The sequence below is a fragment of the Saimiri boliviensis genome, chromosome 2 (assembly GCF_048565385.1).
Source record: "Saimiri boliviensis isolate mSaiBol1 chromosome 2, mSaiBol1.pri, whole genome shotgun sequence".
In the NCBI taxonomy this organism is placed as follows: Eukaryota; Metazoa; Chordata; class Mammalia; order Primates; family Cebidae; genus Saimiri; species Saimiri boliviensis.
Genome location: NC_133450.1, coordinates 147,917,166 through 147,941,967, shown reverse-complemented (window position 1 = coordinate 147,941,967; position 24,802 = coordinate 147,917,166). Strand labels below are relative to the sequence as shown.

The 24,802-nt window shown below is 40.4% G+C and overlaps 1 long non-coding RNA gene and 1 pseudogene across 2 annotated transcripts in view; both read left to right on the top strand.

The window, feature by feature from the left end:
- LOC120360703 (uncharacterized) overlaps positions 1–24,802 on the top strand; it is a 133,137-nt gene that overhangs the window by 1,290 nt on the left and 107,045 nt on the right. Inside the window, exon 2 of one of the 2 annotated variants that reach the window (XR_012516538.1) lies at positions 24,391–24,491. This is a non-coding gene — a long non-coding RNA (uncharacterized LOC120360703). Of the gene's footprint in view, positions 1–22,740; positions 24,492–24,802 lie in introns of those variants that run through there. The other variant, XR_012516539.1, reaches the window with a different exon arrangement.
- Positions 19,847–21,764, top strand: LOC101038890 (dynein light chain 2, cytoplasmic pseudogene; annotated as a pseudogene).

The window sequence follows — 24,802 nt, the reverse complement described above, 5'->3', positions numbered from 1 at the left end:
CTATGTTGCTCAGGCTTGTTTTGCTTTTTTTTTTTTCATCCTTTGTAGAAAAAGTGTGCAAGGAAGATAATTCTATTCTAGTGCTAGGTACTAACTCACTACTAATTACTCTGTGCCCCTGTACCTCAAGGTGGTTGTGAGAGGATATGTTGATTATTTAGTTATTAACAAGCACAGAAATCTACCAGATTAGGGGAGTAAGCAGTAGCTTTTCTGTTTGATCTTTACTTTTCTTGTTTGAGACTGGTAACAGGCTGGGTGTGGTGGCTCACACCTGTAATCGCAACACTTTGGTAAGTCGAGGTGGGCAGATCATCTGAGTCCCGGAGTTCCATACCAGCCTGGCCAGCATGGTGAAACCCTGTCTCTACAAAAAAATATAACAATTAGCCAGAGGTGGTGCCTTGTACCTGTAGTCCCTGGGAGGCTGAAGTGGGAGGTGCCACTGTACTCCAGCCTGGGTGACAAGTGTGAGACCCTGTCTCTGTGAAAAAAATAAATTGAAAACCCATCTGTCTCAAACAGAGGAAGAGTTTTGCCATTTTTAAATCAGCAGGAAAGATCTTAATCGTAGCCATCAGTTGCTGTTGAAAGGGTGTGAGAGGGCCTGTCTCAAAATAATCAGTGTGGTTTAGCTAATGGTTGATTCTTTTGTGTTCCTCTTTACAGACTCATTTTTTCAAAATTGTGAAATTTATCATATATGCGAAAGGTTGTATAAGATACACATATAGTTAAAAGAATGATAGTAATACACAACAGCATTCTGTTTCAGAAATAGAATACTGCCTGTACTAGAACATGACAAGCTCCCTGTGCACCCCGTCCCCACTGCCACATATCCTTCCCTTTCCCTCATTCCCAGTAATTACTGTTTTGAATGTTGAGTTAATCATTTCTTTGCTTTTTAACTTCTCCATCTGTATGCATATTGCTAAATAACTTTTTTTTTTTTTTTAAGTCGGAGTCTTGCTCTGTTTCCCCAGCAGGCTAGCAGTGATGCAATTACAGTTCACTGCAGCCCTGACCTCCTAGAGTCAAGTAATCCTCCCACCTCAGCCTCCTGAGTAGCTGAGGCTACAGGTTTACACCATCACACCCAGCTAATTTTTAAAATTTTTTTGTAGAGCCAAGGTTTTGCCAGGTCACCCAGGCTAGTCTCAAAGTCCTGAACTCAATCAATCCTCCTGCCCTGGCCTCCCAGAGTGTTGGGATTACAGGCATGAGCCACCATGCCCAGCTTAATACATTTTTTGAATCAGGGTCTTGCTCTGTCGCCCAGGCTGGAATGTAGTGGCGTGATCACTGCTTACTGCAGCTTCGGCTTCCTGGCCTCAAGCAGTCCTCCTGCCTCAGTCTCCCAAGTAGCTGGGCCCACAGCTTGTGCCACCACACCCTGCTAATTTTTTACTTTAGTAGAGACAGGTTCTCACTATGTTGCTCAGGCTTGTTTTGCTTTTTTTTTTTTTTAAACAGCTTTACCTAGGTCTAAATGACATACAATAATTTGCATATAAAATGTACAATTTGATATTCATATACTTGTGAAACCATAATCACAATCAAGACAATCAGTTATGAGAGCAGTCTTTGACATCTTCAGGAGTATGTCAACTATACTTGGCCCTTTGTTCTTCCATAATAGCATCCTCTGTAACATTTTGTTACTCTTTTGAAATTTTGATTATAATTACATTGAAATCATAGGTCCGTTTGGGAAGAATTGTTATCTTTACAATATCAAACTCACTTCCTGTTCAAGAATATAACTCTAAAGTTTTTTTTTAATCTCTGAATAAAGTTTTATATTTCTCACCATAAAGAGCTTATATCTGTTTAGTTTATCCCTAGGCACTTTATAATTTTTGTAGACAATCTTTTTTTCTTTTTAAATAACATTTTCTGAGGTTTTTTTGTTTTTGTTTTTGTTTTGTTTTGTTTTTTGCTGCTCTGGGTTCTTTTTTATAAAGGCCTAGAACTAGAATTTGAAATTAGTTTACCCTAAGTTGTAAATAGTACCAGATCTACTTATTCAAGGAATTTGTCCATTTCATTCATCAAATTTGTTGGAATATTTTCTTAGTTTCTCTTTATCCCATTTCATTGGCTTCTACTAAATTGGGATTTACTTTGCTCTTCTTTCTCTAACTTTTTCTGATAGAACCTAAGGTCATTGATATTTTTGTCTTTGTTAGTTTTTCTTTCTTTCTTTCTTTCTTTTTTTTGAGATTGAGTCTCCCTCTTTTGCCCAGGCTGTAGTGAAGTGGCATGATCTTAGCTGACAGCAGCTTCCGCCTCCCAGGTTCAAGCGATTCTCCTGCCTCAGCCTCCTGAGTAGCTGGGACTACAGGCATGTGCCACTGCACCCGGCTAATTTTTGTATTTTAGTAGAGGTCGCATTTCGCCATGCTAGCCATGTTTGTCTAACTCCTGACTTCAGGTGATCCACCCACCTCAGCCTTCCAAACTGCTGGGATTACAGGCAGGAGCCACCCGCCTGGCCATCTTTGTTAGTTTCTAGCATAAATCTTTAAACCTTTAACTTTCCCTGAGCACTGCTTTGGCTGCATCCTACAAATTTTGGTATGTTGTATTTTCATTATCTTTCAGTTGGAAATACTTTCAAAATTTCTTGTTAACTCTATGTCCTTCCTGTTGTTCTGAATTTCATTTTAAGTTAACTGATTGGCATTTACTTAGCTATACCTCTTTGAATTAATAATGCAATTTCTCTAAGGACTGTTCATATACATCTTTATTTTTTCACCATCTCCTTCAAGCTAACATTGTACCACTTCATGTAAAACAAACACCTTGCACCCCTCCCCCTGTCCTATCCAAATGCATGTTTTATTGACCTAATAGGATCTTCTACCTATTCTACTTTTCCTATAATTTTGTGGATAATGACTTAGAAGTCATTAGTTACAACAAAGCAACAAAGAAGGGAAACTTTTTTCTTCTTAAAAGGATTTCCTTAAAAAAGGAAAACCTAGGCCAGGCTAGGTTTTGAGACTCTGTCTCAAAAAAAAAAAAAAAAAAAAGGAAAACCTACTCACAAACTTATTCTGCTTATCTTTAAAACTTGTATGTTCTAGACTAATTGAAGCCTCACAGCAGTGTAGAGTAGGGACGTAGTTTAAAATTTTTTAATTGCCAGACCTTTTACATATCTCATTTGATCCCAAAAACTTTGGGGCAGATTACTGCCAGCTAAACAGATAAACATCTCTCCTCTGCTCATCAGACCAATGTAACTTCTCAACAGTCTACCTTAACCACCTTATTTACAATTGCAACTCACTCTACGTTTTTCCTGACTCCTAGTTCCCCTCTTTCTTTTCCTCGTAGCATGATTACCTTCTTTTCAGAGTTACCCAGGGTTGTTACCCAGGCTGGAGTGCAATGGTGCAATCTCGGCTCACCGCAACCTCCGCCTCCTGGGTTCAGGCAATTCTCCTGCCTCAGCCTCCTGAGTAGCTGGGATTACAGGCATGCGCCACTATGCCCAGCTAATTTTTTGTATTTTAGTAGAGACGAGGTTTCACCATGTTGACCAGGATGGTCTCGATCTCTTGACCTTATGATCCACCCACCTCGGCCTCCCAAAGTGCTGGGATTACAGGCTTGAGCCACCGTGCCCGGCCTGCATGATTAGTTTCTAATCTATTATATATTTCGCTTACTTATTACTCTTATTGTCTCCCTATCTAGAGAGTAAGCTCCTTGAAGGTAGGGTTCCGGTTTGCTTTTTGGGTTTTGTCCCCACTCACACTTAAAGTGCCTAGCATGTTAGGTGCTAAGTAAATATTTGTTGCACGAATGAGTGTCCATTATTTCCACTTGGGTGTTCCATAGGCATCTCATATTCCATCCTCCACTGTCATCAGTCATCTATTCAGGTGTTCATACCAGAAATAGAATTGTATTCTTTCACAATCATGTTCACACAATTTATTATTTGAATACATATTTTGAGCATCTGCTACAGACCAGGCAAAATTTCTAGACAACTGGGGTTACAACACTAAGCAAAACAAAAATCCCTGCCCATGACTGTCCAGGGAATCTTATCTTGAGGGAGATAGATAAATTAAGTACATCTATCAGGTGGTGCTGAGGAAAAATAAAAATAAGGCAGGATAAGAGGGATAGGTGGTCAAGATGGGCATCTCTGACAAGACTCGGGCAAAGACCTGAGGCAAGGGAGGGGGCAAATCGTGTGATCCTAGTCAGATGTAATAGCAAGTACGAATGTCCAAAAGTGCAAAATAAAAGCATGAGCAAGGGACAGCAAAAAACAAAACAAAACAAAACACCAGTGCTGCCTTTTTCTCAGTGTTTTGTTTTGTTTCTTCAAGTTCACTAGTTTGTTCTCTTTTCTCTTGTACCTTACCTGCTGTTAACCCCCCACATTATTTTTTCATTCTACACAACGTACTTTTCATCTCTAGTTCAGTTTGGGTCTTTTTTTCTACCTTCTAAGTCTAGATAACTTTTTGAACATATGGAATACAGTTATTCCATTTTAATGTTCTCTGCTAATTATAACATCTGAGTCAGTTCTGGTTTTGGTTCGGTTGATCTTTCTCTTCTCTGGGTTGTGTTTTCCTGTTTGTCAGCATATTAGGTAGCTTCCAGTTAGAAAACGGATACTGTTTTACTTTTTTGGGTGCTAAATATTTTTATATTTCAATAAATATTGTTGAGCTTTATTCTAAGATGCTGTTATGTACATAGACTTGGTTTGATCCCTTTGGATCTTGCTTACAGAATTTGTCAAGTGGGACCTGAGCTTCTAGTCTAGGGCTAATGATTCCACATTACCAAGGCAAGATCTTTCTTTGTACTACATGTAGTGCCCTACAGATTTTGAGGTTTTATAGTCTGGGAGTGGGAACAAACACTCTTTCTGGCCTTGTGTGAGCCCTGGCTACTGTTCTGATACTTTCAGGTGCTTTTTTCTCTGGCCATAGCTAGTTTTCTCACACATGCACTGATGAGTAATACTCTGAAGATTACTCAAGGGCGATTGTCCTCAGATCTCTGATGTTCTTTGTGCAGCTACCAAGGTTTGTATCATATTGGTTATCATTAACATTTTAATAAGTGATTGTGTTGGTAAGGATATGCAGCAACAGATGCTCTCTTTGTTTAAAAGTATAAATTAGTATAACCTTTTAAGAGAGCAGTCTGGGCTGGGCATGGTGTCTCATGCCTGTAATCCCAGCACTTGTAGGAGGCCAAGGTGGGCGGATCACTTGAGGTCAGGAGATTGAGACCAGCCTGGCCAACATGGTGAAGCTCTGTCTCTACTAAAAAAATACAAGATTAGCTGAGTGTGGTGGTATACACCTATAATCCCAGCTACTTGGGAGGCTGAGGCAGGAGAATTGCTTGAACCTGGGAGGTTGAGGTTGCAGTGAGCCGAGATCATGCCTTGCACTCCAGCCTGGCAACAAGATTGGAACTCTGTCTCAAAAAACAAAACAAAACAAAAAACAAGAGAGCAATCTAACCATATCCGTGAAAATTTAAAAAAACTCTAGGAACTTACACTGCAGATATACTACTGACAATAGACATAAACAAGCATGTATAGGATTATTACATTGTGGTATAATGCTTAAATAGCAAAAGATTGAAAACAACCAAATGTTACTTATTCGTAAAGCATGGCATATGTTATATATTAATAATATTAGTATAATCAATATAATATGTATTTTATATATAATGGAATGGTGTGCTTTTTTTTTGAGTTGGAGTCTTGCTCTGTCACCCAGGCTGTAGTGCAGTGACGTGACCTCGGCCTGGCTAATTTTTGTATTTTTAGTAGAGATGGGGTTTCACCATATTGGCCAGGTTGGTCGTGAACTCCTGACCTCAGGTGATCGGCCTGCCTTGGCCTCCCAAAGTGTTGGGAATATAGGTGTGAGCCACTGTGCCAAGCCTGTGCTTTTAAAATGAAGTAAATTTGTGTTAATGGATATAGATAATTGGCAAAATGTAACAAGTTAAAAAAGGTACACAGTAGAATATATTGGTCACAAATATATAGACATATCTCAGAGATATTGCATGTTCCATTCCAGACCAACACAATTAAGCAATTATTATAATAAAGTGAGTCTCACAAATTTTTTGGTTTCCCAGTGCAAATAAAAATTATGCTGGCCAGGTGCGGTAGCTTATGCCTGTAATCCCAGCACTTTGGGAGGCTGAGGCAGGTGGATCAGTTGAGCTCGGAAGTTCGAGACCAGCCTGGGCAACATGGTGAAACCCTGTCTTTACTAAAACACAAAAAAGAAAGAAAGAAATATTAGCTGAGTTTGGCAGTGTTCACCTGTAATCCCAGCTATTCGGGAGGCTGAGACAGAAGAATTGCTTGAACCCAGTAGGTGTAGGTGGCAGTGAGCCACGATCATGCCATTGTACTCCAGCCTGGGTGACAGAGTGAGACTCTATCTCAAAAAAAAAATTTTTTTTTTTTGCTAGGCATGACTGTGCATGCCTATAATCCCAGCTTTTCAGGAGGCTGAGGCAGGAGGATCACTCGAACCCAGGAGGCAGAGGTTGCAGTGAGCTGAGATGGCACCACTGCATTCCAGTCTGAACCCTAGAACAAAACCCTCAAAAAATAAAAAAATAAAGAGATGCTTACACTATACTATAGTCTGTTAAGCATACAATAGCATGTCAAATAGCATACACAAATTATCTGTAACTTACAAATAATGTATTGCTACAAGATGCTAACAATTATCTGAACCTGTAGTGAGCCATCTTTTTGCTCATGGAGGATGCTGCCTCAATGTTGATAGTTGTTAACTGATCAGGGTGGTGACTGCTGAAGGTTGGAGTGGCTGTGCAGTTTCTTAAGACAATGATGTTTGCTGCATCAATTGATTATTCCTTTGACGAAAGCATCTGATGCTGTTTGATAGCATTTTACCCGTAGAATAACTTTTTCAAAATAGGATTCAGTCCCCTCAAACCCTACCAGTACTTTACTGACTACATTTATGTATTATTCTAAATAATTAGTTGTTACTTCAACAGTGTTCACAGCATCTTTATTAGGAATAGACTCCATCAAGATACATAGCAGGAAGCTGCCGAGATCCCCCCTGGAAAGGAACAATATATAGTATAGCTGCCCCTGAGGTAGGGATAAGCCTAAAAACCCACCTGTTTTCCTGGATACTTTCCTGCTATTAACAAAAGCCTTAAGCCACTGATGAAAAGTTAAGAAACATTTTCTCGGCAGAAAATGCTTTTGTGGGAGGAATAGAAGCAAAACCTCCCTGCCTCAGAAGGAAGGACAAAGACAAAGATCTTTCATTTCTGGAGAAAAAGTAGAAGCACAAATCTTAATTAAGAGGAGAGAGACAGAAAATAATTTGGCACCTAGCATCCTCCACTGATACTACTACTGGGAGAGGAGTAGGAAATTCCTGCTGAAGACCAATCATAAATGCATGAGGGGCGGGGATAGGAATGCTAAGAAGGACCCAGTTCTGAGGCCAGGTGTGCAAAGCCTGCCTAAGACTGAGGTTGGGCTAAGACAACAAAGATTCCTTATTGTCTGTACCATAAACCTAGCATAGACTAACAAGAAAATGCAGTTTGTCTCTGGGGGAGGGGCAAGAGCATGGAGAGAGAACATCTTGAGAACAAAGGCATACAGAGACAGCTGGAAGGTGGAGAGGGAGCTGGAATGTTGAGAAAAATACCCTCTGGCATTCTGTCTTTAAACACATAGGAGCAGCTCACTGCTAGAGGAATTTGAAATCTGTGATTGCTGCAGACAACAGTAAGAAAACATAAACTCAACTTCTTATAATACTGACTCAACTTACCATACCAGCCTAACAGGCATATATAAATACTGTTTACCTCACTTTCTGTTTTTTTCTACACACAATAAATGAAATTCAATATTAGAAGCCTCAGGAAAGAAAAAAAGTAAAGAAAAACACCTTGTTAAGAGATAAAGCAATTAACAGAACAAGACTTGGAGGTGACTCAGCTATTTGTCAGTCAAGAACTAACATTACTATGTTGAAGGATATAATGGAATAGGTGGACAACATACACTGATGAAGGGTATTTTAGCAGAGATGAAAGCTATAAAAGGATAAATGGAAATGCTAGAACTAAAAAGTATGATATCAGATGAAAATCCCTTCAACAGGTTCATTAGTAGAATGGAGATAGCTGAGGAAAGAGTCAGTATATTGGAAGATACATTTAAAAAGTCATTGTGAAACATTGAGAAAAAAATTACAAAAAAAAAAAAAAAAAAAAAAGGCTAGGTGCAGTGGCTCATAACTGTAATCCCAGCACTTTGGGAGGCTGAGGTGGGAGGTCAGGAGTTTGAGACCAGCCTGGCCAACATGGCAAAACCCTGTCTCAAGTTCAAGACCAGCCTGACCAACATGTGAAACCCCGTCTCTACTAAAAATACAAAAATTAGCCAGGTGCGGTGGTGCATGCCTATACTCCCAGTTACTCAGGAGGCTAAAGCAGGAATCACTTGAACCCGAGAAGTGGAGGTTGTAGTGAGCAGAGATCTTGCCATTGCACTCCAGCCTGAGACACAAGAGTGAAACTCTATCTCTAAAACAACAACAAAAAACTAATAAAAACAGTCTTCAGGAGCTATGGAATAATAACAAGCAGTCTAACATAAGTGTAATAGAAGTCCTGGAAGGAGAAGACAAAACAGGAAATAATATTTTAGGAGATAATGGCAAATAATTTTTCAGAAATAATAAAACATCAAACCACAGATCCAACCAGTTTAGAAAACCTCAAACAGGATAAATATCAAAATCAATTAAAGCAGCCAGAGGAAAAAGGAAACACAGAAAGACAAAGATAAGAATTTTTTTTTTTCTTTTTTTTTTGAGACAGTTTCGCTCTGTCACCCCAGCTAGAGTGCAGTGGAGCAATCTCGGCTTACTGCAACAACCTCTGCCTCCTGGGTTCAAGTGATTCTCCTGCCTCAGCCTCCTGAATAGCTGAGATTACAGGCATGCACCACCATGCCCAGCTAATTTTTGTATTTTTAGTAGAGATGGGGGTTTACCATGTTGGTCAGGCTGGTCTTGAACTCCTGACTTCATGATCTGCCTGCCTCTGCCTCCCAAAGTGCTAGGATTACAGGTGTGAGCCACCATACCTGCTCAAATGCAAGAATTATAGCAGAGTACTCATCAAAACAACAGTGACATCTTTAAAGAAATAACCCCCAATTCTGTATTCTGTGAATAAATCTTTGAAAAATAAAAGGTGAAATAAAGACCTTTTTAGACAAACAAAAGCTGAGAGAATTCATTGCAGAGACCTGATATAAAGGAAGTTCTCCAGACAGAAATAAGATACCAGATAGAAACTTGGATACATACATACTTCCAAGGTAGGAGTATCAAATAAATTATGTACATATTTTTAAAGCAACCCACACCAGAAATTATTCAAAAATAAAGATTTTTGTGGGTTAAAGAATTTAGTCTAAAGCAAATATATTAACACTGTATTCTGGAGGTTATTACACACATAAAAGTAACATGTATGAAAATAGCATGAAGAAGCAAGAGAAATTGGAAGTATATTACTGTAAGGTTATTCTAACTACACATGAAGTGATATACCATTTGAAGTTTGATGGTATAAGTTGAACATGCATACTGTAAAACCTGGCCAGGCGACTGAAACCTTTTTTTAAAATAAAGAGCTATAAGGAGGCTGAGGCAGGAGAATTGCCTGAACCCAGGAGGCGGAGGTTGCGGTGAGCCGAGATCGCGCCATTGCACTCCAGCCTGGGTAACAAGAGCGAAACTCCGTCTCAAAAAAAATAAATAAATAAATAAATAAAATAAATAAAATAAAGAGCTATAATTAATAAGCCAATAATGGAGATAAAAATCAAGAAAATAATCCAAAAGAAGGTGCGAAAAAAGGGGACAAGTAGAAAATAGCAAAATGGTGAGTTTAAATTCAATTACTCAATTCAGTATATGATAACATTAAAATGTAAACTAATTCCCAATTAAAAGACAGACATCAGATTGAATAAAAAAGCAAAACCCAACAATCTTCAATGTGACTGACTAGAGGCATCTGGTACTCACTTTCTCCAAAAAGAACCAAAATAATGAATAGATAATTACTGTTTGAATAGATTATCTAAGAGAACACTAAAATTCAACAGAGAAGTGACAGGAAACACCTAAAACAAGGAAGGAGAGGGAATTGAGTCAGCCTGCTCAGTTGGGATTGGCTGGAAGCCTGTAGAGACTCCCCAAAGAAGGGAAAGGGTAAGGGATAGACCCCCAGCAGTCCACATTTCCATTGCAGACTCCTACAGTCCTAACTACAGGAGAGCCCCCTCAATCCCTGTGGACCCTGAGACTAACATAGGGAGCTTCTTGAAGAGCATGTGATGATACTGATCCAGAAAGGCACTAAGGCTGAGTTTCACCCTAAGTTCTTAGCGGCTACAGCAAGGTACCATCTTGAGAGCCAGCACCTCCATGCACCACCAGGCAGCTTGGGGACAAGTTTACTTAGACTGGCTCTGCACCCCCTAGTCCCTGAGCACATTGTCTGGGCTCTGGGGATTGCCCAGCTCAGGCCACCACCATTGACACCTGAGCACTCCTCCCAGGATCCTGAGGTCAGGCCCACCCAACTTGCCACTATCAGAGATGGCACCCACCTGTATATGCCACCCTATGAGCCTGGGGACTGGCCCTCCCAGCCTGTCACAGCCATTGCCAACAGTAGCATAGACCACTTGGGAACCAAAGAACTGTCCCACTACTGCTACTCTCTTGGCTTATGTTATGCTGACTATCCAGTGGCCTGACAAACTGCCTACTGCTCAGCCCACCACTGTCACTACCCAGCACCCAAGCAAGCCAACTGAAGGCCCAAACATGAACCTGCTAACATACCAATGACAGCATACCCTACCCAGGAGCCCAAGGCATGCTCAGCCTACTCCTGCCATCACTGAGAACTGAGGACTGACTTACCTGTGTCCCCATCCACATCAAAACTTCATAGCCTCCACTAAATGGACCCAATGCCACTGAGAAAATCAGACACCACTGACACTGCTTACAACAACAACAACAACAAAATACAGAAACTACCCTATTGCACACTCAGAATCAAAGCCAAAGTGCCCTACCCAACCAACACCACATCTGTGTCTTCAGGAAAAAGGCCTCCACTATGAAAGCACATCCAAAAAAAAAAAAAAATTGGAAGAAGTGACTGTTAGACCAGATGTGCTAAGAACAATGTAAAGACGAAACAAACATGAAAAAGCAAGGAAATAATGACACCTTCAAAGGCACACAATAATTCTCCAGCTACAGATTGCAATGAAAAAAAATTCATGACATCCCAGAAAAAGAATTCAAAATAATGAATTCTTAAAGAAGCTCAGTGAGCTAAAAGAGCACATGACAAATACAAGAAAATAATGAGAAATTTACTGAAGACATAAAAATCTGAAAAAAACCCCACCAAATTTTGGAACTGATGAATTCACTGAATGAAATATACATATTTAAAAGCTTCAAAAATAGATTAAATCGTCCGGGTGTGGTGGCTCTCACCTGTAATCTCAGCACTTTGGGAGACTGAGGCGGGCGGATGACCTGAGGTCAGGAGTTTGAGACCAGCCTGGCCAACATGGTGAAACCCCATCTCTACTAAAAACAGAAAAAAATTAGCTGGGTGTGGTGGCAGGTGTCTGTAATCCCAGCTACTCGGGAGGCTGAGGCAGGAGAATCACTTGAACTTGGGAGGCAGAGGTTGCAGTGAGCCAAGATTGTGCCATTGCACTCCAGCCTGGGGAACAAGAGTGAGACTTCATATAAAAAAAAGAATAGCCGGGTGCGGTGGCTCAAGCCTGTAATCCCAGCACTTTGGGAGGCCGAGGCAGGTGGATCACAAGGTCAAGAGAGCGAGACCATCCTGGTCAACATGGTGAAACCCCGACTCTACTAAAAATACAAAAATTAGCTGCGCATGGTGGCACGTGCCTGTAATCCCAGCTACTCAGGAGGCTGAGGCAGGAGAATTGCCTGAATCCAGGAGGCGGAGGTTGCGGTGAGCCGAGATTGCGCCATTGCACTCCAGCCTGGGTAACAAGAGTGAAACTCTGTCTCAAAAAAAAAAAAAAATAATAATAATAATAATAGTAATAATAGATCAAGCAGAAGAAAGAATTGCAGAACTTGTAGACAGGTCTTTTGAAATAACCCAGTCAGACAAAAATAAAAAACAAAACAAAACAAAACAAAAAAACAAATGAACAAAGCCTACATGACACATGGGACACCATAAAATGAGCAATATTCAAATTTTTGATGTTCCAGAAAGAAAAGAGAAAAGGGATAGAAACCTATTTAATGAAACAATAGCTGAAAACTTCCCAAGTCTAGTAAGAGATTTAACATCCAATGCAGGAAGTTCAGAGATCCCCAAACTTACGCAATTCAAAGAGGTCTTCACAACACGTGGTTGTCAAATTTCAGTGACAGACAATTTTAAAAACAGCAAGGGAATAGTGTCTAGTCACATATAAGGATCCCCCAACTGACTAAATAGAATTCTCAATGGAAACCTTACAGGCCAGGAAAGAATGAGATGGTGTAGACAATGAGCTGAGAGAACTGCTAGCCAAGGATATTACAGCCAGCAAAGTTATCCTTCATAAATGAAGAAGTAGTTTTTCCTAGACAAGCAACAGCTGAGGGAATTCATCACACTAGGTGGGCCCTACAAGAAATGCTTAAGAGAGTCCTACACTGGGTGGATCACAAGGTCAAGAAATCGAGACCATCCTGGTCAACTTGGTGAAACCCCGTCTCTATTGAAAATACAAAAATTAGCTGGGCATGCCTGTAGTCCCAGCTACTCAGAAGGCTGAGGCAGGAGAATTGCTTGAACCCAGGAGGCAGAGGTTGCGGTGAGCTGAGATTGTGCCATTGCACTCCAGCCTGGGTGCACAAACATTACCACTACAGAAAACCACCAAACCACAATGGTAAGAGGGAAAGAAGGGAACAAGGGATATATAAACAAGTAGATATCAAGTAATAAAATGACAGGAATTAGCTCTCACATATCAGTAATAATCTTGAATGTAAACAGATGAAACTTTCCATTTGGAAGTTACAGGCTGGCCAAATGGATTAAAAAGACATGGCCTAACTATAAGCTGCCTAAAAAAATTCATCTCACTTGTAAGAACATACACAGACAAATTAAAGACATGGAAAAACATATTTCATGCAAATGGTAAGCAAAATAAAGCTGGAGTAGCTGTACTAATGTCAGATAAAACAGACTAAGTCAAAAACCGTAAAAAGAGACAAGGTCACTATATAATAAGTGGATCAATACAGCAAGAAGATATAACAGTTATAAATATATATGTACCCAACATTAGAGCACCCAGATATATAAAGCAAATATTATATCTAAAGGGAGAGATGGACTGTAACATAGTAAGAGTCTGGTACTTCAACATACCATTTTCAGAATTAGACCAACTAGATGGAAAATTAACAAAGAAACATTTACAATGCATTGTACACCTAATGCACCTGAAGAGAACATTTCATCCTACAGCTACAGAATACACATTCTCCTCATCAGCACATGAAGCATTTTTTAGCACAGACCATATGTTAAGCCACAAAACAAGTCTCAACAAATTTTTAAAAATAGAAATCATGCTGGGCGCGGTGGCTCACAGCTGTAATCTCAGCACTTTGGGAGGCCGAGGCGGGTGGATCACAAGGTTAGGAGTTCGAGACCAGCCTGACCAACATGGTGAAACCTCATCTCTACTAAAAATACAAAAAAAAAAAAAAAAAAAAAAAAAAAAATTAGCTGGGCGTGGTGGCACACATCTGTAATCCCAGCTACTCAGGAGGCTGGGGCAGGAGAATTGCCTGAACCTGGGAGGAGGAGGTTGCAGTGAGCCAAGATCATGCCACTGCACTCCAGCCTGGGTGACACAGTGAGACTTCGTCTAAAAAAAAAAAAAAAAGAAATCATATCAAGTATCTTTGCAGACCACAATGGGATAAAACCATAAATAAGTAGCATGAGGAACTTTGAAAACTGTACAAATTCATAGATATTAAATAACATGTTCCTGAGTGACCACTGGGTCAAGGAAGAAATTAATGAGGAAATTTTTTTTAAAAAAAGTTTTTTTGAGACAGAATCTCATTGTTGCCTAGGCTGCAGGACGGTGGTACGAACATCGCTTACTGCAGCCTCAACCTCCCAGGTTCAAGTGATTCTCCAGTGTAAACCTCCTCAGTAGCTGGGACCACAGCTGTGTGTCACTGTGCACAGCTACTTTTTTATTTTTTGTAGCAATGGGGTCCTGTCATGCTGCTCAGGCTGGTCTTCACACTTGGCTCAAGTGATCCTCTTGCCTCAGCTTCCCAAAGAGCTAGGACTATAGGTATGAGCCACCACAGATAGCCAAAAAATCTCTTGAAACAAATAAAAATTAAAACATGACATATTGGCTGGACACAGTGGCTCATGCTTGTAATCCCAGTTCTTTGGGAGGCTGAGGTAGATGATCACTTGGGGTCAGTAGTTTAAGATCAGCCTATGCAACATAGCAAGACTCCATCTCTATAAACAACATTTTTAAAAATTAGCTGGGCATGGTGGTGTGCACCTGTAGTGCTAGCTACTTGGGAGGCTGAGGTAGGAGGGTCACTCAAGCCCAGGAGTTCAAGGTTTAAGTGAGCTACAATCACATGACTGCACTCCAGCCAGAGTGACAGAGCAAGACCTTATCTCTAAAACAGCAACATACAAAAACCTATGAGATACAGCAAAAACAGTGCTAAGAAGGGAGTTTATAGCAATAAACACATTAAAAAAGTAGAAAGATTTCAAACAATCTAATGATGTACTTGAATGAACTAGGAAAGCAACAAACCAAACTCCAAATTAGTAGAAGTTAAGAAACAATAAAGACCAGAGGACAACTGAACAAAAAAGTAGGGCACAGTGGTGCAAACCTGTATCCAAGCTAATCTGGAGGCTGAGGAGGAAGGATTGTTTTTGCCCAGGAGTTTGAGAACAGCCTGTGTAACATAGCGAGACTCCTTCAAACAACACTACCACCACCAACAAACACCTGGCCAGAGCAGTCAGACAAGAGAAAGAAGTAAAGGGCATCCAAATTGGAAGAGAAAGTAAAACTGTTGATGTTCAGTGACGAGATGACTGTATACCTAGAAAACCCTAACGACTCATCCAAAAAGCCGCTAGATCTGATAAACTAACTCAGTAAAGTCTCCGGATACAAAATCAGTGTACACAAATCAGTAGCACTGCTATACACCAACAATAATCAAGCTGAGAATCAGATCAACTCTATCCATTTTACAATAGCTACAAAAAGTAAAATAAAATAAAATATCTAGGAATATACTTAACCAAGGAGGTGAAAGATCTTTATAAGGAACACTACAAAACACTGCTGAAAGAAATCATAGATGACACAAATGGAAACACATTCCATGATTATGGATGGATAGAATCAATATTGTGAAAATGACTACACTGCCTAAAGCATTTTACAGATTCAATGCAACACCCATCAAAATATCATCATTTTTCTTCGCAAAACTAGAAAAAACTATTTTAAAATTTATATGGAACCCGAAAAGAGCCTGCACAGCCAAAGCAACACTAAGCAAAAAGAACAAATCCAGAGGCATCACATTATCCAACTCAACTGTACTACAAGGCTGTAGCTACCAAAACAGCATAGTACCAGTATAAAACAGGCATGTAGACCAATGCAACAGAATAGAGAGCACAGAGCTAAAACCAATACAGCTAACTGATCGTTGACAAAGCACACAAAAACATAAATTATGGAAGAGATACCCTATTCAATGACTGGTACTGGAAAAACTGGCAAGCCACATGTAGAAGAATGAAATTGGATCCTTACCTCTCACCTTACACAAAAATCAACTTAAGATGGATCAAAGACTTAAATCTAAGACCTGAAACCATAAAAGTTTTAGAACATCAGAAAAACTCTTCTGGACATTACCTTAGGCAAAGAACTTATGACTAAGTCCCCAAAAGCAAATGCCACAAAAACAAAAATAAATAAATGAGACCTAATTAAACTAAAAAGCTTCTGCACAGCAAAATAAATAGCGGAGTAAAAAGACAGTACACAGAGGGGGATAAAATATTTGCAAACTACACATCTGACAAAGAGCTTGGGCGTGGCGGTTCACGTCTGTAATCCCAGAACTTTGAGAGGCCAAGGCAGACGTATTACCTCAGGTTGGGAGTTCGAGACCAGCCTGACCAACATGGAGAAACCCCATCTCTACTAAAAATACAAAATTAGCCAGGTATAGTGGTGCATGCCTGTAATCCCAGCTACTCGAGAGGCTGAGGCAGGAGAATCACTTGAACCTGGGAGGCTGAGGTTGCACTGAGCTTAGGTTGTGCCATTGCACTCCAGCCTGGGCAACAAGAGTGAAACTCTGTCTCTAAATAAATAAATAAAATAATTCCATCAAAAAGTGAGTAAAAGACATGAATAGACAATTCTCAAAAGAAGATATATAAACAGCCAACAAACATATGAAAAATCCTTAACATCACTAATTATCAGAGTAATGCAAATTAAAACCACAATACCACCTTACTCCTACAAGAACTGCCATAATTAAAAAGTCAAAAAACAATAGATACTGGTGTAGATATAGCGTAAAGGGCATATTTTTTACACCTTTGGTGGGAATGTAAACTAGTACAACCACTATGGAAAACAGTATGGCGATACCTAAAAGTAGAATTACCATCTGATCCAGCAGTCCCACTACTGAGTACCCAAAGGAAAAGAAGTCATATGAAAAATGACATGCACATGCATGTTTACAGTAGCACAGTTCACAACTCCAAAGATAATGGAACAAATCTAAATACTTACCAAGCGACAAGTAAAGAAAATGTGGCATATATACACCATGGAGTACTACTCAGCCATGGAAAGGAATAAAATACTGTCTTTTGAATCAAGTTTAATGGAGCTGAAGGCCATTATTCTAAGTGAGGTAATCAGGAATGGAAAACCAAAGATAACATGTTATCACTTATAAGTGGGAGCAAAGCTATCAGGATGCAAAGGCAGAAAAATGATAGAATGGACTTTGGGGATTCAGAGGGGGCAGTGAGGAATAAAAGACTATTGGCGTAAAAGCAGCATACATTGCTTGAGTGATGGGTGCACCAAAATCTCAGAGATCACCAATAAAGAACTTACCCATGTAACCAAAAACCACCTGTACCCCAAAAACAATTGAAATAAAGAAAAGTTGGCTTTTAAAAAAAGATAAACAAAATGGATAAACTGTTAGCTAAACTAATCAAGAAAAAAAGAGAGAATCCAAGTAAGAAACGAAATTAAAATGGAAACATTACAACTGATACCACAGAAATATAAAAGATTATGAGATATTAACAATGGAATATTAATAAGCTGAAAACCTAGTGGAAATGAATAAATTCCTGAACATATACAATCTGCCAAGATTGAATAAAAAATACATAGAAAACCTGAACAGACCAGTAACAAGTAACGAAGTTGAAACAGTAATTTTAAAAAATCTCTGAACAAAGAAATGTGCATGACTGGATGGCTTAACTGCCAAATTCTACCAAACTTTCTAAGAACTAACACCAATTCTCCTCAAACTATTCCCAATAATTAAAGAGGGAATTCTCCATAACTCATTTTACAAGGCCAGCATTACCCTGATATTAAAACCAGACAGAGACTCAACAAAAAAAGTATAGGCCAACATCCCTGAAGAACATACACACAAAGCTCCTCAATAAATACTAGCAACCCAATCCAACAGCATATCAAGAAGATAATACACCATGATCAACTAAGATTTATTCCAGGGATTCAAGGATGATTCAATATATGCAAACCAATAAATGTGCTATATCACATCTACAGAATGAAGGACAAATACTGTATCACCATCTCAATAGATGCAGAAAAAGGATTTAATAAAATTCAACATCCTTCATGATACAGTTTCTTGGCCAGGCATGGTGGCTCATGCCTGTAATCCCAGCACTTTGGGAGGCTGAGGCGGGCAGATCACCTGAGGTCGGGAGTTCGGACCAGTTTGACCAACATGGAAAAACCCCATCTTTACTAAAAATACAAAACTAGCTGAGCATGGTAGTGCATGCCTGTAATCCCCACTACTTGGGAGGCTGAGGCAGGAGAATTGCTTGAACCCAGGAGGGGGAGACTGTGGTAAGCCAAGATCGTGCCATTGCACTCCAGCCTGGGCAACAAGAGCGAAACTGTGTCTCAAAAAAAAAAAAAAAAAAAGGAAAAACATTCACAACAAACTAGACATAGAAGAAATGTATGTCAACATAATATAGGCCGTATATGACAAACACACAGTTAACATCACACAGAATGAGGAAAAGCTGAATGCCTTTTCCTTTAGAATTGGAACAAGTCAGGGATGCTTACTTTCAGCACTCCTAGTCAACACAGTACTACTGGGAATCCCAATGAGAGCAATTAGGCAAAAGAAAGAAAACACATCCAGCCAGAATACGATTTATATGCCTTATTGGCACCATTAAACTTTTTAAAAATTTAAAATAAATAAATAAATAAAAGGCATCAAAATTGTAAAAGGGGAGGTCAAATTGTACCTCTTTGCAGATGACATAATCTTGTATCTAGAAGAACAACCTAAAGACTCCACCAAAAAAAAATTATTAGATCTGATGAATAAATTTGGTAAAGTTGTAAGATATAAAATCAGCATACAAAAATCAGCAGTGGTTTTGCTTTTTCAAATACGGGGTCTTGCTATGTTGTCTAGGCTGGTCTTGGACTCCTGGCCTCAAGTGGTCCCCCCATCTTGGCCTCCTAAAAGGCTGGGATTACAGGCATGAGCCACAGTGTCCGACCTCAAAAATCCATAGTGTTTCTACACACCAATAATAAACTAGCTGAAAAAGAAATCAAGAAGGCAATCTACTTAAAATAATTACAAAAAAATTAAAATACCTAGAAATAAATTTAACCAAGGAGGTGAAAGACCTCTACAAGGAAAAGTGCCAGATATTGATAAAGAAACTGAAAAGGACACAAACAAATGGAAACATAGCCCATGCATATGGAGCAGAAGAATCAGTATTATTAAAATGACCATACTGCCCAAAGCATTCTACAGATTGAATACAATCCGTATCAAAATACCAATGCAATTTTTCACATAAATAGGAAAAAACAATCCTAAAATTCATGTAGAACCAAAAAGAGCCCAAATAGCCAAAGGAATCCAGAGCAAAAAGAGCTTGAGGCACCATACTACCTGACTTCAAAATACATTACAAGCCTATAGTAACCAAGACAGCACGGTATTAGTTTAAAAAAGAAGCAGAGGGCCGGGCGCGGTGGCTCAAGCCTGTAATCCCAGCACTTTGGGAGGCCGAGGCCGGTGGATCACGAGGTCAAGAGATCGAGACCATCCTGGTCAACATGGTGAAACCCCGTCTCTACTAAAAATACAAAAAATTAGCTGGGCATGGTGGCGCGTGCCTGTAATCCCAGCTACTGAGGAGGCTGAGGCAGAATTGCCTGAACCCAGGAGGCGGAGGTTGCTGTGAGCCGAGATCGCGCCATTGCATTCCAGCCTGGGCAGCAAGAGCGAAACTCCGTCTCAAAAAAAAAAAAAAAAAAAAAAAAAAAAAAAAAGAAACAGAGACCAGTGGAGCAAAACAAGACAGACAGAAATTCACATATTTACAGCTGACTGATTTTCGACAAAGATGCAAAGAACACACACTGGGTAAAGAACACTCTCTTCAATACATTGTGCTAGGAAAACTGGATATGCATATGCAGAAGAATGAAAGACGACCCCCTACCTCTCACCACAGCCAAAAACCAGTTTAAGGTAGAGTAAAGACTTAAACATAAGTCCTGAAACTATAAAACTACTAGAAGTTTCATATGAGAAATATGTTTTATATGAGCAACACCAGGACATAGATCTAGGCAAAGATTTTATGGCTAGGACCTCAAAAGCACAGGCAACAAAAATGAAAATAGACAAGTGGGACCATACTAAACTAAAAATCTTCTGCACAGCAAAGGAAACAACAGACTGAAGAAAAAGCCTGTTGAATGGGAGAAAATATCTGCAAACTATTCATCTGACAAGGGACTAATACCCAGAATACACAGGAAGTCAAAGAACAGTAAAACAGCAACAACAAATAATCTCATTAAAAAGTGGGCAAAGTACATGGAGAGACATTTCTTTTTTTTTAAATTTACTTTTTTTTTTTAAAGATGGGGTTTCACCATATTGGTCAGGCTGGTCTCAAACTCCTGACCTCCGCCCCTGCCTGCACTCTGCCTTGGGCCATCGCTGCTCCCCAGGGGTCCGTGCGGGCTCACCTCTGTAAAGTGTCACTATGTCTGATCAGAAGACAGTGATCAAGAACGCAGACATGTCTGAGGACATACAACAGGATGCTGTTGACTGCACCACGCAGGCCAGGTCGAAGTACAACTTAGAGAAGGCCATTGCTACCTATATCAGTAAGGAATTTGACAAGATATATAACCCTACCTGGCATTGTATCGTGGGCCGAAATTTTGGCAGCTATGTCACACACGAGACAGAGCGCTTCATCTATTTTTATTTGGGTCAAGTTGCAATCCTCTTCTTTGAGTCAGGCTAGTTGGCCGTGGTGAAGGTGTCAGTGGCTGTGGTAGCGATGGCAAGCAGGCGGCGTTGCTGGGACTGTTTTGCACTGGAGCCAGCATCAGGATGTCCTCTCTAGTGGCTGTTCTACCCTACTGCATGGACTGTATACTCTATTTCTTGTGTACGCCGCAGTAAACAAAACCAAATCTCTTTCTGTGTTGTTGCCTGGGGAAGAAGGCTGCATTATGCGTATTTTTCAAGATTAAAAAAATTTTTTTTTTCGGTTGTATTGCACTAGGAAATCTCTCTCACCTCTTCATTTTCTCTCTTTCCCTATACAAAATAAAAAGCCCTCCACAAAGACTAGGTGGCCGAAAGACTAGGAGGGCTGAGGAAAAGAAATAGGTGTCTGGAGGTGAAACTAAAACTCTGCAGCTGCCTCTTCCTGGCGGTGGATGCTGCTTTGGGAGGGCCAGGGAGGCTGCAGGGGAACAGTATTGGGATTGTCAAGGAGAAACGGATAGGAAGGAAAGTGGAGGGATCGATCTAGTACCAGGGAGAATATTCCACTAAACTGTGATTTATGGCTTGGGGCAGAGGGTGGGGTGGAGATGCAGTCTTTAGGGGGCCCTGAGACGTGTTTGTGGTGTGTGGGTGTGGGGAGCAAACTTGTCTTGCTGTCTTTGTCAGAATTTCTAAGTAATGGCTGTGTCTTGGTGGATGACCTTCTTTTGTTCCTCCTGCCAGAGATCATAATAGGAGGATGTTGGTGGTAGGGTTTTTTTTTTTTTTCTTTACATTCTTCTGTCTGCTCCCTGCTTAGCCCTCAGTTTTCTCATTTCTCTGCAGTTCTCTTAGAGCAGCCCAAGTTGTTAGTTGGCTGGCAAGGGAATTTAAGGAACTAGTTCCTTAGTTAAGTCTTAGCAATCAAACCAAATCAATGTCTCCCCTGAGTCTCCTGTGTACATGTGTGTGTTTGGGGTGGAGGAGGGTGAGGGGAGGGAGTGGGGAGGAGCGTTTGGAATCTCTAGGTTGTATGGGTAAGTAGGGGGCACAATTAGTTCTAAGTGGGCTTTTATGTTAAAAGCCTCTGGGGTATCTGTTTTAGAAGTAAAGATAGGTGTCATTGCTGTCATTTAGCCCAGACACTCTTGCTTGCTCTCTGGCTATCTGCTCCCTGGGAAGGCTTTAGGAGGACCACCCAGGACAGGATGACCATGCTACCATCTGCTTTGGAGCTGGGTCTCAGTGCAGAGGGACAGTGACTGTAGATGTTTGCAGTCTCTGGTGGGAGGTGAGGATGGATATGATAAAGAGCTGAGAGGAGCTTCTGGGGAGCCTTGGAAAAGGTCAGTCTTGCAGTGATGAAGCCAGATATCAGGAGACGGAACAAGGCCATGAGGGCATGAGGGAAGTAGATTCCAAGGAGGATGAGTGGAAATCTTGTCTCTTAATGAAATAGGAGTGGGGTGGGGTTTAGGGTAGGGTGGTCATTGCTATTTGAGTTGCTGATTCTTATGAGTGGCCTTAAAAACTCACGTGTAGGGTTGACAGTGTAAGGGGTGGGGGACCCAGCTTCTTTTATTTTCAAGTCCATTCTTGGGGCTTGTGGAGAGGCAGGAGAATGCCCCTCCCTAATCCCTTAGTGTATGCAGAGCTTGCTTTTTTTTTTTTTTTTTTTTTTTTGAGACGGAGTTTCGCTCTTGTTACCCAGGCTGGAGTGCAATGGCGCGATCTCGGCTCACCGCAACCTCCGCCTCCTGGGTTCAGGCAATTCTCCTGCCTCAGCCTCCTGAGTAGCTGGGATTACAGGCACGTGCCACCATGCCCAGCTAATTTTTTGTATTTTTAGTAGAGACGGGGTTTCACCATGTTGACCAGGATGGTCTCGATCTCTCGACCTCGTGATCCACCCGCCTCAGCCTCCCAAAGTGCTGGGATTACAGGCTTGAGCCACCGCGCCCGGCAGAGCTTGCTTTTTGATGTTGGTAGGGGAGGAGGGACCTGGGTGGTGACTGAGGTCCCTATATCAAACCCTTCAATAGGCACAAAATTGAGTGATTGATTTTATTTTTTTACGAATGTCCAAATCTGTGTTTCCCCCTGACCTCCCAGATTTTGTGGCCAGTTGAGAGTGTCTGGTTTGTGTTCATCTCTCCCTCATTTCTGGAGCATGGCCTGAGATGCTGCCATATCTCCTATGCTCTGCATCCACGCCTCTTTTGGACATTAAAGGTTGATTAATCCAAAAAAATAATAATACATCATAATGAGGTATCATTTTACCTTATAATAAGTATTATTAAAAAGCCAAAAAATTACAGATGCTGGTGAGGATATATAGAAAAGGGAACTCAGACTGTTGGTGGAAATGTAAATTAGTTCAGCAACTATGGAAAACAATACAGAAGAAAACTAAAAATAGAACTACCATACCACCTAGCAATTCTTCTACTGGGCACTTATCCAAAGGAAATCAGTAGACCAGAAGGATACATGCACTTCCATGTTTCTGACAGCTCTACTGATAACAGCAAAGATAATCAACCTACATGTCTATCAACAGATGAACAAAGGAAATGTGATCTACATACACAATGGAGGACTATTCAGCTGTAAAATAGAATGAAATCATGCCATTTGTGGCAACATGGATGGAACTGGAGGACATTAAGTTAAATAAGCCAGGCACAGACACATATTACTTGTTCTCACTCATATGTGGGAGCTGAGAAAGTTGATTTCATGGAGGTAGAGTAGAATGATGGCTATCAGAGGGTAGGTAGGGCATATGAGTGGGAGTGGCTATGAAGAGAGGTTGGTTAATGGGTATAAACATATGGTTAGATAGAATAAGCTCGAATGTTTGATACAAAGTAGCATGACTATAGCTAATAATTAACAACAATGTATTATATATTTCAAAATAACTAGAAGAAAGGACTTGGAATGTTCCTAGTATATAGAAATAAATATTCAAGGTGATGGATATCCCAACTACTCTAAATTGATCATCACACATTCTATGCATGTAACAATATCAAATGTGCCCCGTAAATGTGTACAAATACTGCGCATTAAAATTTAAAAAGCAAGACCAAGGTATGTGCTGTTAATGAGAAACCCATTTTAAATATTAAGGTAGGTTAAAAGTGAAAAAATGAGTGGTAAAAACAACAGTGCATGCAAACACTGGTAAACTCCAAACAAGGTCCATCAATAGTTTAGTAAGAGTATTGTACCAATGTCAATTTCAACGTTTCAGTAAAAAGCTTATTTAAAACGCTATCTTTGGGGGAAGCTGGGTGAGAGTACACAGAACTCTTCTCATGTCTTTACCAGCATCTAGAAAACTATAACAGACTAACCTGTTAGATTGTGAATAGGGTAAAATCTAGACATGTCTTTCTGGAGTAGGAAGGACAAGGCTCTGCAGGCCAGTTCAAGAAAATAAGACTCCCAAGATCCAGTAATGAATACTACTGCCCAATTGGCAGGAGACCCTACTTCTTCCCGTTTAGAGCTGCTAGAAGCAGGACTGAAATAAGTCACCCAAATTCTAACTTAATTGTTGCCAATTCTCTTCCAGGCAGAAAGAAGAAATGTTATCATGACAATGGAGCAGCAAGTCCCACCGCCCCAGCTAAAAGGCAGTATGGCTGTGGCTGCTCAGGTGGAGAGTCCTCAAAGGTAAATTAATGTCAGCAATGAAGGCTTCATTATTCAATATAGAGCTCTGAGTGACCTGAAGACAGAAGTTAATTTGGTTGAACAGGAGTGGCCACTTAAAAGTGAGTGAAGGAAAAGCCTTGCCTAATTAACAGTATAAAGCCAAACACTTGGTCCTGTCAACAGTCCTACCTGGTTTATAACCAGGACAGGGCTCTGGGTGCCGGGGTGGCCAAGGCTGGAAGACTGCAGGGCAGAACACAGTGGCATGAGCATGGACAGAAAGGGAGTTTGAACCATAATCCCAAAAGACATCCCGAATGCCATAATCT